Source organism: Capricornis sumatraensis, chromosome 4 (genome assembly GCF_032405125.1).
Source record: "Capricornis sumatraensis isolate serow.1 chromosome 4, serow.2, whole genome shotgun sequence".
Classification (NCBI taxonomy): Eukaryota; Metazoa; Chordata; class Mammalia; order Artiodactyla; family Bovidae; genus Capricornis; species Capricornis sumatraensis.
Window position 1 is genome coordinate 150,798,140 of NC_091072.1, and position 12,497 is coordinate 150,810,636.

At 46.7% G+C, this 12,497-nt stretch overlaps 1 non-coding gene across 1 annotated transcript; it reads right to left on the minus strand.

The window, feature by feature from the left end:
- Positions 1 to 11,828: 11,828 nt before the first annotated feature.
- Positions 11,829 to 11,901, minus strand: TRNAG-CCC (transfer RNA glycine (anticodon CCC)). The gene has a single exon. It is a non-coding gene; the product is annotated as a tRNA-Gly (tRNA).
- Between the last annotated feature and the right edge of the window lie 596 nt (positions 11,902 to 12,497).

The window sequence follows — 12,497 nt, forward strand, 5'->3', positions numbered from 1 at the left end:
CCTGGAGCGGACACTACGGGTGGGGCGGCGGCTGGGGAAGGGGTGCGCGAGGCTGAGGGCGGGGTCTGGGGACGGGGACCTCCAGCAACCCCGACCAGATCTCCAGCGTTGGAGCTAGAGGGACCCAGCCGGACAGCGCCGGGCTCGGACTCCCCAGGCCTGGCATCCCGGGCCTGGCCCAGGCTTGGCTGCCGTCCGGGAGACTTCCTCCCTCCCCGCCGCCTGGATTCTTGGATCGGCCTCTCCTCTGGGGCACTGGTACGCCCCCTGCCCCTGCCCCATGCATGGGCCAGAGTGTAGGGGGAGATGAGGGCCTGGAGGTTCACGCCCCTGTGCCCAGTATGGTCCCAGCTGGGGTCGCAGCCTTGCGGCTGGAGCCGGGCCCTGTGCCCCCGCCGCCACACCTAGGCAGGAGACCACGTCTCTCCAAGAGTCTCTAAGTGTTGGTAAAGGGCACCATGCGCCCTGAGGACCTGACCAGCAGCTGGACAAACTCAGGTTACAAACTCCACCCCAGGGCTTCCTATATGCCTTCCTTCCTGGGCCTGGGCTCTCTTTCAGAGTGACCCCTGAACAGCCCCATTGCTGTCATAGAAATGCATTCTGTGCTTCTCACGTGCACCATCCCCTGCTAAGTATGATTTGAGACAAAGTTTTTTTAACTGACTCATCACCACGGTCTCCTTGGCCTTTGCTAGTTGGACTGGCAGCTAGGAAATCATACACACAATCTTATTTTTGTCTGTTAGATTGAACCCAATAACCCATTGCCTCTGACTCCCCTCTTCCTTTAAACTCTTGTTCAATGCCCCCATAAAGTCTTCCCAGGCTGACCCCCCTGCCCCACCCCACATCTCTCCAGTCACTAGGACAGCCTTTAGCACATGTAACTACTCCCAGCTTCCAGAAGAGGAAGGTGAGACCAAGAGAGGGAAACAGACTTGCTGTGATGTCTGCTAAATGAGTGATCTTACCGTAAAGACACTGGGAGCTGCCTCGGGTGGTAAGACAGGGCTTTGGAGCCAGACAGCCCTGGGATTGAACCCCAGCCCTGCCTTTCATGGGCTGTGACCACTCTAGGCCTCAGTTTCCTCACCTGTGAGATAGGGTTTAATAATAGCAATCCAGTAATACCAATCCCCAACCAGCAGTGCTGAAGAAGCTGAAGTTGAATTGTTCTATGAAGACCTACAAGACCTCTAGAACTAACACCCAAAAAAGATGTCCTTTTCATTATAGGGGACTGGAATGCAAAAGTAGGAAGTCAAGAAACACCTGGAGTAACAGGCAAATTTGGCCTTGGAGTACAGAATAAAGCAGAGCAAAGGCTAATAGAGTTTTGCCAAGAGAACACACTGGTCATAGCAAACACCCTCTTCCGACAACACAAGAGAAGACCCTACACATAGACATCACCAGATAGTCAACACTGAAATCAGATTGATTATATTCTTTGCAGCCAAAGATGGAGAAGCTCTATACAGTCAGCAAAAACAAGACCAGGAGCTGACTGTGTCTTCAATCATGAACTCCTTATTGCAAAATTCTGACTTAAATTGAAGAAAGTAGGGAAAACCACTAGACCATTCAGGTATGACCTAAATCAAATCCCTAACGATTATACAGTGGAAGTGAGAAATAATTTAAGGGACTAGTTCTGATAGAGTGCCTCATGAACTACGGACGGGGGTTTGTGACATTGTACAGGAGACAGGGAGCAAGACCATCCCCAAATAAAAGAAAGGCAAAAAAGCAAAATGGCTGTCTGAGGAGGACTTACAAATAGCTATGAAAAGAAGAGAAGCAAAAAAGCAAAGGAAAAAAGGAAAAATATACCCATTTGAATGCAGAGTTCCAAAGAATAGCAAGGAGAGATAAGAAAGCCTTCCTTAATGATCAGTACAAAGAAATAGAGGAAAACAATAGAATGGGAAAGTCTAGAGATCTCTTCAAAAACTTAGAGATACCAAGGGAACATTTCATGCAAAGATGTGCACAATAAAGGACAGAAATGGTATGGACCTAACAGAAGCAGAAGAGATTAAGAAGAAGTGGCAAGATTACACAGAAGAACTGTACAAAAAAGATTTTCATGACCCAGATAATCACAATGGTGTGCTCACTCACCTAGAGCCAGACATCCTGGAGTGTGAAGTCAAGTGGGCCTTAGGAAGCATCACCACGAACAAAGCTAGAGGAGGTGATGGAATTCCAGTTGAGCTATTTCAAAGCCTAAAAGATGATGCTGTGAAAGTGCTGCACACAATATGCCAGAAGATTTGAAAAACTCAGCAGTGGCCACAGGACTGGAAAAGGTCAGTTTTCATTCTAATCCCTAAAAAGGCAATGCCAAAGAATGCTCAAAAAAAAAAAAAAAAAACAAAGAATGCTCAAACTACCACACAATTGCACTCATCTCACACACTAGTAAAGTAATGCTCAAAATTCTCCAAGTCAGGCTTCAACAATACAAGAACTGTGAAATTCCAGATGTTCAAGCTGGATTTAGAAAAGGCAGAGGAACAAGAGATCAAATTGCCAACATCCGCTAGATCATCGAAAAAGCAAGAGAGTTCCAGAAAAACATCTATTTCTGCTTTATTGACTATGCCAAAACCTTTGACTGTGTGGATCACAACAAACTGTGGAAAATTCTTCAAGAGATGGGAATACCAGACCACCTGACTTGCCTCTTGAGAAATCTGTATGCATGTCAAGAAGCAACAGTTAGAACTGGACATGGAACAACAGACTGGTTCCAAATAGGAAAAGGAGTACGTCAAGTCAGCATATTGTCACCCAGCTTATTTAACTAATATGCAGAGTACATCATGAGAAATGCTGGGCTGGATAAAGCACAAGCTGGAATCAAGATTGCTGGGAGAAGTATCAATAACCTCAGATATGCAGATGACACCACCCTATGGCAGAAAGTGAAGAAGAACTAAAGAGCCTCTTGATGAAAGTGAAAAAGGAGAGTGAAAGAGTTGGCTTAAAGCACAACATTCAAAAAACTAAGATCATGGCATCTGGTCCCATCACTTCATGGCAAATAGATGGGGAAAGAGTGGAAACAATGGCTGACTTTATTTATTTATTTATTTTTGGCTCCAAAATCAGTGCAGATGGTGACTACAGCCATGAAATTAAAAGACGCTTGTTCCTTGGAAGAAAAGCTATGACCAACCTAGACAGCATTTTAAAAAGCAAAGACTTTTGCTGACAAAGGTCCTTCTAGTCAAAGCTATTGTTTTTCCAGTAGTCATGTATGGATGTGAGAGTTTGACTATAAAGAAAGCTGAATGCTGAAGAATTGATGCTTTTGAACTGTGGTGTTGGAGAAGACTCTTGAGAGTCCCTTGGACTGCAAGGAGATCCAACTAGTCCATCCTAAAGGAAATCAGTCCTGAATATTCATTGGAAGGACTTATGTTGAAGATGAAACTCCAATACTTTGGCCACCTGATGTGAAGAGCTGACTCATTTAAAAAGAACCTGATGCTGAGAAAGACTGAAGGCTGGAGGAGAAGGAGACACCAGAGGATGAGATGGTTAGATGGTATCACTGACTTAATGGGCATGAGTTAGAGTAAATTCCAGGAGTTGGTGATGAACAGGGAGGCCTGGCCTGCTGCAATCCATGACGTCTCAAAGAGTTGGACATGACTGAGCGACTGAACTGAAATACCAATCCCATGGGGTTGATGGGATGACCAAGATGGTTGAAGAAAAAGTATAACATTTGAGTCATGGTGAGTGGGAACATTAGCTTTCCCCTGCCCTTTAATGGAAGATAAGCAAATCTGAAATAGGATGATGGAGACTAGGGATCAGAAGAAACCTTAGAAGAATCCCCTCAATAGAGTCACAGATGTAGAAATCAAATTTATGGTTACCAAAGGAAAAACAAAGGGGATAAATTGGGAGACTGGGATTGACATACTACTGTATACAAAATAGATAAGGACCTACTGTATACCACAGGGGGCTTCCCTGGTAGCTCAGCTGGTAAAGAATCCGCCCGCAATGCAGGAGACCCTGGTTAGATTCTTGAGTGGGGAATCTCTCCCCTGGTGAAGGGATAAGCTACCCACTCCAGTATTCTTGGGCTTCCCTGGTGGCTCAGATGGGAAACAATTCCCCTGCAATGCGGGAGACCTGGGTTCAATCCCTGGGTTGGGAAGATCCCGTCGAGGAGGTCATGGCAACCCACTCTAGTATTCTTGCCTGGAGAATCCCCATGGACAGAGGTGCCTGGCGTGCTGCAGTCCATGGGCTCACATCAGACTCGGACATGACAGAGTGACTAAGCACAGCACAGACAATACAGCACCGGGAACTCAACTCAGTACTCTGTAGTGACCTATATGGGGATAAAATCTAAAAAAGAGTGGATATATGTGTATGTATAACTGAGTCACTCTGCTGTACACCTGAAACTAAGGCAACATTGTAAGTCAACTATAATTCAATTAAAAATTTTAAAATAACATGGAAAGTGGCCACTTACTCCCTCTCTTTCTACACATCCAGAGATGGAGGACTCATGCTTCTGAAGGGGTTTCCAGCTGGAAGAGAAGCCATAGAGGATACAGCAGAGAGGAGGCCTTGATGCCTGGAGGTCTGTGGGGCAGACACATGCCCACCACGTCCACCAGGGACAAAACTCAAGCAGATGACCTGACAAGCAGGCAAGATCTCTTAAGGCAAGAAGACAACACCTGTCGGAATTAAGACACGCCCTAAAGCACAAGGTCAGTTTATTGTTCTGGGATCTTAAGGTATGTCAGGGAATTTCTGTCTGGGGATTCTGAAAATACTGAGGAAAAACCTCCACAGATGGGGTGCTCATGTTTAGATTCTTGGGAAACGCCCAGTGTACTTCTCTTGTCCTGGTATCATTACTAACGGTCCCCTTCTCACTCTTAAAATATCTTCCATTTGGACAATAAAGTACTTGTCACATTAACTCTGGACAAAGGCAGAAGTCCAAAGAACCTCTTCCAGGCCTGGACACTAGCAATTCTGCTGGAATTTCTGGATCCCCAGAGACTTCAAGAGATAGTGTGCTAGTTTATCCCCTTGAAATCACCAAATCAAATCGAAAATGAGAATAAGCAAGAAGTCAAGCTAAGGGACGGGCAGGGCCTGCTGAATTGCGACACCTAGTGGGGAGAGTTCACAGTGCTGGAGGCTAGGTTAAAGGGACATCCCAGGACTAGCCATTGGTTATTTCAAGTCAGCTGGTAAAGCAAAGAACAACAGCTAACATTTACCAAGCACTATATTTTCCAATAGTCATGTACAGATGTGAGAGCTGGACCATAAAGAAAGCTCAGAAAAGTTAGGTAACATCCTCCAGGTCATTTAGCTAGTGAATGGGCGCCTCACTGTGGCCTCTTGGTCCAGTCTCCATCAGCTAGAGGACGAAGCTCCTTCAGAGGTATCTCCCATCTAAGATGACTTCAACTAACCCTCTGACATGGAGATGATGTAAAGGAACGGTGAGAGGCAGAGTGTGTACCAGGAGGTCTGTTTCCACATCTAACAGAAAACAGTAGTTGTTTCTGCACCAATTAGGGATTAAATTTGGGGCATTAAACCGTTCACTGAGGAAATCTATAAACCATCTGTTCAAGGCACAGTGGAGCTGTTCATTTAAATAAACACTCTCCAGCAGGAAAAATGAAACAGCTCCTCCCCCTCCCCATCCCCTTCAACAATATTTGCTCGTGGAACTTGAAGAGTGGTCACTGCAGCTTGCCAGCTGCCCCCGGGGGACCCAGACCCAGACGTCCCACCATTCTCACTGCAAGGAAGCCCAAAGTGACGGAAGACTTTCTCCTGCTTCCTTTACACATTCTCCCTTCTAAGGAAGGCAGATCATCCCCAGGACCTCGCTCTCCTTCAACTTCTTCCTCTTCCAAAGTTAAAAAGTGAGGCAGGTGAAGCAGGGCCAAGGGACCATAGACCGTGGGAAGTCTTGTTAGAAGTCTTTGTTAGAAGGTTGCCAGGCAACATTTGGGACATGCGTCAGTTCAGTTCAGTTCAGTTCATTTCAGTCACTCAGTCGTGTCCGATTCTTTGTGACCCCATGAACCGCAGCACGCCAGGCCTCCCTATCTATCACCAACTCCCGGAGTCCACTCAAGCCCACACCCATTGAGTCAGTGATGCCATCCAACCATCTCATCCGCTGTAGTCCCCTTCTCCTCCTGCCCTCAATCTTTCCCAGCATCAGGGTCTTTTCAAATGAGTCAGCACTTCGCATCAGGTAGCCAAAGGTATTGGAGTTTCAGCTTCAACATCAGTCCTTCCAATGAACACCCAGGACTGATCTCCTTTAGGATGGACTGGTTAGATCTCCTTGCAGTCCAAGGGACTCTCAAGAGTCTTCTCCAACACCACAGTTCAAAAGCATCAATTCTTCGGCGCTCAGCTTTTATAGTCCAACTCTCACATCCATACATGACTACTGGAAAAACCATAGCCTTGACTAGATGGACCTTTGCTGCCAAAGTAACGTCTCTGCTTTTCAAAATGCTGTCTCGGTTGGTCATAACTTTCCTTCCAAGGAGTAAGCGTCTTTTAATTTCATGGCTCCAATCACCATCTGCAGTGATTTAGAAAGCATTAATTGCTTATCTGAAATTTGCTGTTTATATAAGTGTCCTGTATTTTTAACTGCTAAATCTGGCAACTTTACTTTGCAATTGTCACTGAAACAGCTGGGAAACATAGACAGTCAGAGTTCTGCAAACTTCTTCTGTAAAGGGCCAGATGCTAAGTATTTTAGGCTTCGAAGACCTTACTGTCTCCATCACAGTTACTCACCTCTGCCACTGTAGTACATAACTCGGCCACAAACAACGCAGAATGAGTGAGCATGACTGTGTCCCAGTAAAGCTTTATTTACAAAAACAGACATCAGGCCATAGTTTGCCAGTTCTTGGACTATTAGATCCTTCAGACTTCAGGCTATCTTCACAGGTGTGGTAGAGGCAAGAGTGGCTTAGATCTGAGTTCTCAAGCGTGGAAAAAGTGAAAGAGAGTGATCAAAAATCACTGAGCATAATGCATATGCGTAATTCAGGGTGGGTGTGCACACAGGCACATGTGGCCCTTCGGAAAGCAGGCACTTCTAGGGCAGGGGTGGTCTGGAGCTGCTGAGGTTTTACAAAGTCTCTGCCAGCCCCCGTGTGAAGAAGGGCAGGTTCTCTGCTGGAATTCCTGACAGTCGGCATGCGCTCTGTGAAGACAGAAATGCGCAGGCAACATCGTGAGATCAGACAGAAGGCACAGACAGCAAGGAAAGCAGGCCAGCCCAGGAGAAGGCCTTCAGGTGAGCTCAAGCTGTTGGCACTTGTCTGCCTGAGCCTGCGTGCCGCAATGAAAATCAAAGGTCCTGCATGCCACAACTGAAACTGGCATAGCCAAATAAATAAATATTAAATGAGAAAGAGCCAGGTATGGCTGAGTTCCTTTGCTGTTCACCTGAAACTGTCACAACATTGTTAATTGGTTATACCCCAATACAAAATAAAAAGCTTTACGTTTAGGGAAAAAATAAACCACAGCCCTGGGACACCCTAAGCGCTCCAGTAGTTAAGACTTTACCTTCCAATGCAGGGGGTGTGGGTTCGATCCCTGGTCAGGGAACTAAGATCCCCCATGCCTCTTCACCAAAAAACCAAAACATAATAACAGAAGCAATATTGTAACACGTACAATGAAATTTTTAGGGAATCAGGTCTTAATTGACCAACTCTCCCACAGATAAGAGACTTCCCTAGTCGCTCAGACAGTAAGGAATCTGCCTGCAATGCAGAAGACCCAGGTTGGGAATCCCTGAGTTGGGAAAATCCCCTGGAGAAGGAAATGGCAACACACTCCACTATTCTTGCCTGGAGACTTCTATGGACAGAGGAGCCTTGTGGGCTACAGTCCATGGGGTCACAAAAGAGTCAGACATGACTGATAGACCCACAGATAATATCTATACATGCTGGAGAACATACAAAAATACAAAACCAGAAAAAACAAGCAAACAAAAAACAACGAAACCAAAACAAACAAAAAACCTCCCAAAATCCAACTACCTACGGGCTGTAAAAGCTGAACCCAAGCACAGAGACTTTGGAGAGGATTCAAAATGTGTGCAAAGCAACTGGCATTGGATGATTTCCCATTTTTTAGAAAATGTTCCCCACATTGGCCAGCCACAGTGCAGCATGAGATGGGTGAAATGCAATAGAAAACCCGCTGTCTTTCTGGCAGGAGAAACCAGAGCCTGGACCCCAGAGCAATTAAGCTTGCTGAAGAGGTGGGGAGGGTGGTGAATCTTGGAAAGGAGAGAACCAGAGAAGAGGAATCCTGAATTCCCTGTATAGCAAACTCTGCCCAGGTCTCCAGTTGAGACGCCTGAACCACATCTGAGCAGGGGAAACAGCAGCTATCCCTGCAAAGATAAAAGAACCAAACTGAGCCTTGAGCAGTTGCCAGATGCAAGGAAGACAGTGTGTGTAGTTTGACGTTAACCAAGTTAATTACCTACTCAAGGGAAATATCAGCAATTTCCTGAGGGATAAAGTAGAATTCAGGGTCTCTTCAATACAATCTTCAAAATATTCAGGGTATAACCTAAAATTCTCAGTGTACAAAGAACCAGGAAAACATGACCCATTCTCAAGAGGAAAACAAAACAGAGGCCAATCTCAAGATGATTGAGATGCTCGAATTATCAGACAAGGACATTTAAAGCAACTCTTATAACTGTATTCAAGGATATAAAGAAAAAATACATTTATAATAAAAGAACAGATAGGAAACCACAGCAGAAAAAAAAAAAAAGAAAATATAAAAGAGAACCAAATGGAAATTTTAGAACTAAATATCTGGAATCAAAATAATTCAGGGTGTGGGCTTAATGGTCAAATGAAGATCCAGGGGAAGAGAACATGAACTTGAAGAAAATAATAGAAAATAATGAATGGGAAAGAAAGAAAACAGATCAGAAAGGAAAAAGATGACAAAGTGTCAGGGACCTGTGGGATAATATCGAAATGTCTAATATATGGGTAATTAGAGACCCAGAAGGAGAAGAAAGTGAAAATGGGACAGAAAATATGTATACATGTATATTTAAAAGCTTGTGGGAAGAGATTTCCCTGGTGGGTCAGTGGTTAAGAACCCACCTTCCAGACTTCCCTGGTGGCGCAGTGGATAAGAATCCATCTGCCAATACAGGAGACACAGGTTTGATTCCTGGTCCAAGAAGATTCCACATGCCTCGGGGCAACAAAGTGTGTGTGCCACAACTGCTAAGCCCACCCGCCTGGAGCCTGTGCCCCACCACAATGAGAAGGCCACACACTGCAGTGAAGAGTAGCCCTCACTTGCTGTAACTAGAGAAAGCCCACGCTCCGCAGTGAAGACCCAGCATAACCAAAACAAAATAAAATCTGCCTTCCAGCAGACGTTGATAAAGAATCCGCCTGCAATGCAGGAGACCCAGGTTCAATCCCTGGGTTGGGAAGATCCCCTGGAGAAGGGAAAGGCTACCCATTCCAATACTCTGGCCTGGAGAATCCCATGGACTATATGGGGTCACAAAGAGTCGGACACGACTGAGCGACTTTCACTTTCCAACAGAGGAGACATGGCTTCGATCCCCTTGTGGGGGAACTAAGACCCCACGTGCAACTAAGCCTGTGTGCTGCAACAAAGATCTGAGACCTGACGCAACCAAATAACTAAAAAATGAAAGAAAAACAAAAGCTCCTGGGAGGCTCCTGTTGAGAGAAACAAGTTGAGTACATGGGGAAGACAAGCAACCACAAATTGTAGAAGTTTTCATAGAAGGAGGACAGGGATGACAGAAGTAAAGTGTAGAGGTTTGGCTAATGCAGGAAAGATGCCAGTCTTTGTACCGGGAGCAGGACGGGGAGAGGAGGGACGGGCAAGGAGAGGTGGATTTCTGCTCTTCGTAGGGATGCTACAGTCGGGACGTCACCAGACGGCAAAACGACGGAAGGTCGAGGTCAGGCTGTCACCAGGACTGTCAGAAACACGCACCTCCAGCCTGATAAGGACGGCAGACAGGAAGTGAGAGGCCTAGAGGGCGGGTAGTGTGAGGGTGAGAGCTGCGGTGCTGACGGGGGGGCGGTCCAGTGGGAGCAACCGAGCAGACAGCAGGAAAGACAGGAGGGAGGCTGGCTTTGGGGTTCGGAGCAAAACGGTCTCCTGTGATGCCAGACCCAGCAGCGCTCAGCGGGGTTCCCTGCTGAGGATATCACAGGCGGTGACCGGGGTGCTGGCCAGGTTGTGCTCACTCGGGCTGTGGTCAGAATTCACTCGCTCACGGGCCCTGGATGATGGCTGGCTCCTGCTGGAGGCTGCCCCAGCGCCTGGGGCCCGGCACAGCCACCTGCTTCATGGCACCAGCAGTCTCTGGACTACATCTGTTAGTGACATGGAGTCTGTATAACATAATCACAGTTCGGCATCCCATCGCCTTTGCCATGGTCTCTTCGTTAGCAACACGTCGCAGGTACACATGCTCAAGAGGACAGCATCTCAGAGACGGGTGAACACCAGGAGTCAAGGAGCTGGGCTGGGAGGTGCGCCGTGGGCTCTGTCCTCCACAGAAAGCAAGCGGACATGGGGATTTGCTGGTCACTGCAGGGCCGCATGCTGGGAAGAGGTGCGAGCTGGGTCAGGGCAAGGGCCTGGCGAGGGATGGGTGGGCTTGGGGAGAGGGTGTTACACGCTGATGGAGACTGAGTTCTCTGCCTTTCATGTGTCACACAGACTATGAAAAAGCAATCTGCTTACCTATGGTAATATGCTGTGTCAAATAGGTTAACTTTGTCAAGTATATATTGATTTTATTTCCTCCCAAAGGATGGCCTCTTTAAAGAGCAGATGGTTGAGCACAGACACCAAGACAGCCTGAGAGGAGTCCCGGAGAGGACAGGGAGAAAGAAAATGACAGGCGTTCCCAGCAGAAGAGGCAGAGGAGAGGCAGGAGGCGGAGGAGGGAGTCGAAGCCGATGCTTTGAAATTAGAACTCAGACTAGTGAGCTCAATAAGGATGAGAGATGAAATTGTGTGACTGTCAATAAAATGATCAGAGGACGATGGCTGATAAGACCCGAGGATCAAAAAAGTGACGAGGGCACACTTGAAGCCCTGGCCGGGACAGCCACGATCCAAGTTGATATACATCCATGTGTGACATTTAAAAATTCATTATAATTAAAATATGCATTGAAAGAAAGTGTTAGTCACTCGGTCATGTCTGACTCTTTGCAACCCCTTGGACTGTAGCCCACCAGGCTCCTCTGTTCATGGAATTCTCCAGGCAAGAGTACTGGAGTAGTTAACTGCTGCTGCTTGGGCATCCCTGGTGGCTCAGATGGTAAAGAGTCCGCCTGCAATGAGGGAGACATGGGTTCGAACCCCGGATTGGAGAGATCCCCTGGAGGACGGCATGGCAACCCACTTCAGTATGTCCATGGAATTCTCCAGGCAAGAGTACTGAAGTAGGTAGCTACTCCATTCTCCAGGGATCTTCCTGACCTAGGGATCAAACCTGGGTCTCCTGCATTGCAGGCATATTCTTTACTGCCTGAGCCACAAGGGAAGTTCAAAATATGTACAGCATGACAATAAAAAGAAGCAGCAGCTGGTAGCTAAAAGCTAGTCATTTAGAGGGGCAATCAAATGAGAAGCTCTTATAATATATTTTCTTTTTATTAGTTCTTTTTTTAAATTTATTTTTATTTATTTGGCTGAGCTGGGTCTTAGTCACTGCATGTGAGATCTAGTTCCCTGACCAGGGATTGAACCTGGGTCCCCTGCATTGGGAGCACAGAGTCTTAGCCACTGGACCACCAGGGATGTCCCCAGTAGAGTATATTTTCTAAAGGACGGAGCAGGATTGGAGTTAACTGGACACGTCCACGTGAGCTCATGTTCCAGCTCTCTCACTGGAGTGGACAGGAGTGGACATTCCTTCCTGCCCTCAGTGCCCATGGAGACGATGTGATTTGCGCCACGAGGGCCCAGGTGTTTGTCACTAATAACATTCACCATTTAAAAAAGCAGGGCTCCCTGGAGAATGGCTGGGTCCACATCTCAGTGCAGAGAAGTGCCAGCAGACCTAAATCTGCTAGCTGAGGCCAGAGCTTGCTAATCCAGAGGACTCAAAAAGTGGTGTTGAAAGGAGAAGGGACACAGCAAAACAAACCAAAGCTGGCGATCTGAGTTATCAGAAAGGAATCAAACCTTGTGAAAAGCCTGAGTCCCTAACAACACTGAATACCAGTTAGACTTTAAAAAGGTGCATGGGAGCTCTCAAAAATGTCAGCTATTCCAGCAATGTGCATGCCACAGCCAAGTGTGGGTTGATAATTAAGCTGTGAATTTCTGGTGCTTTTATCCAGGCAGTGAGATACCTAGGAATGAAAGAGGCCCTGAGGTGTCTTTTTTTGTTG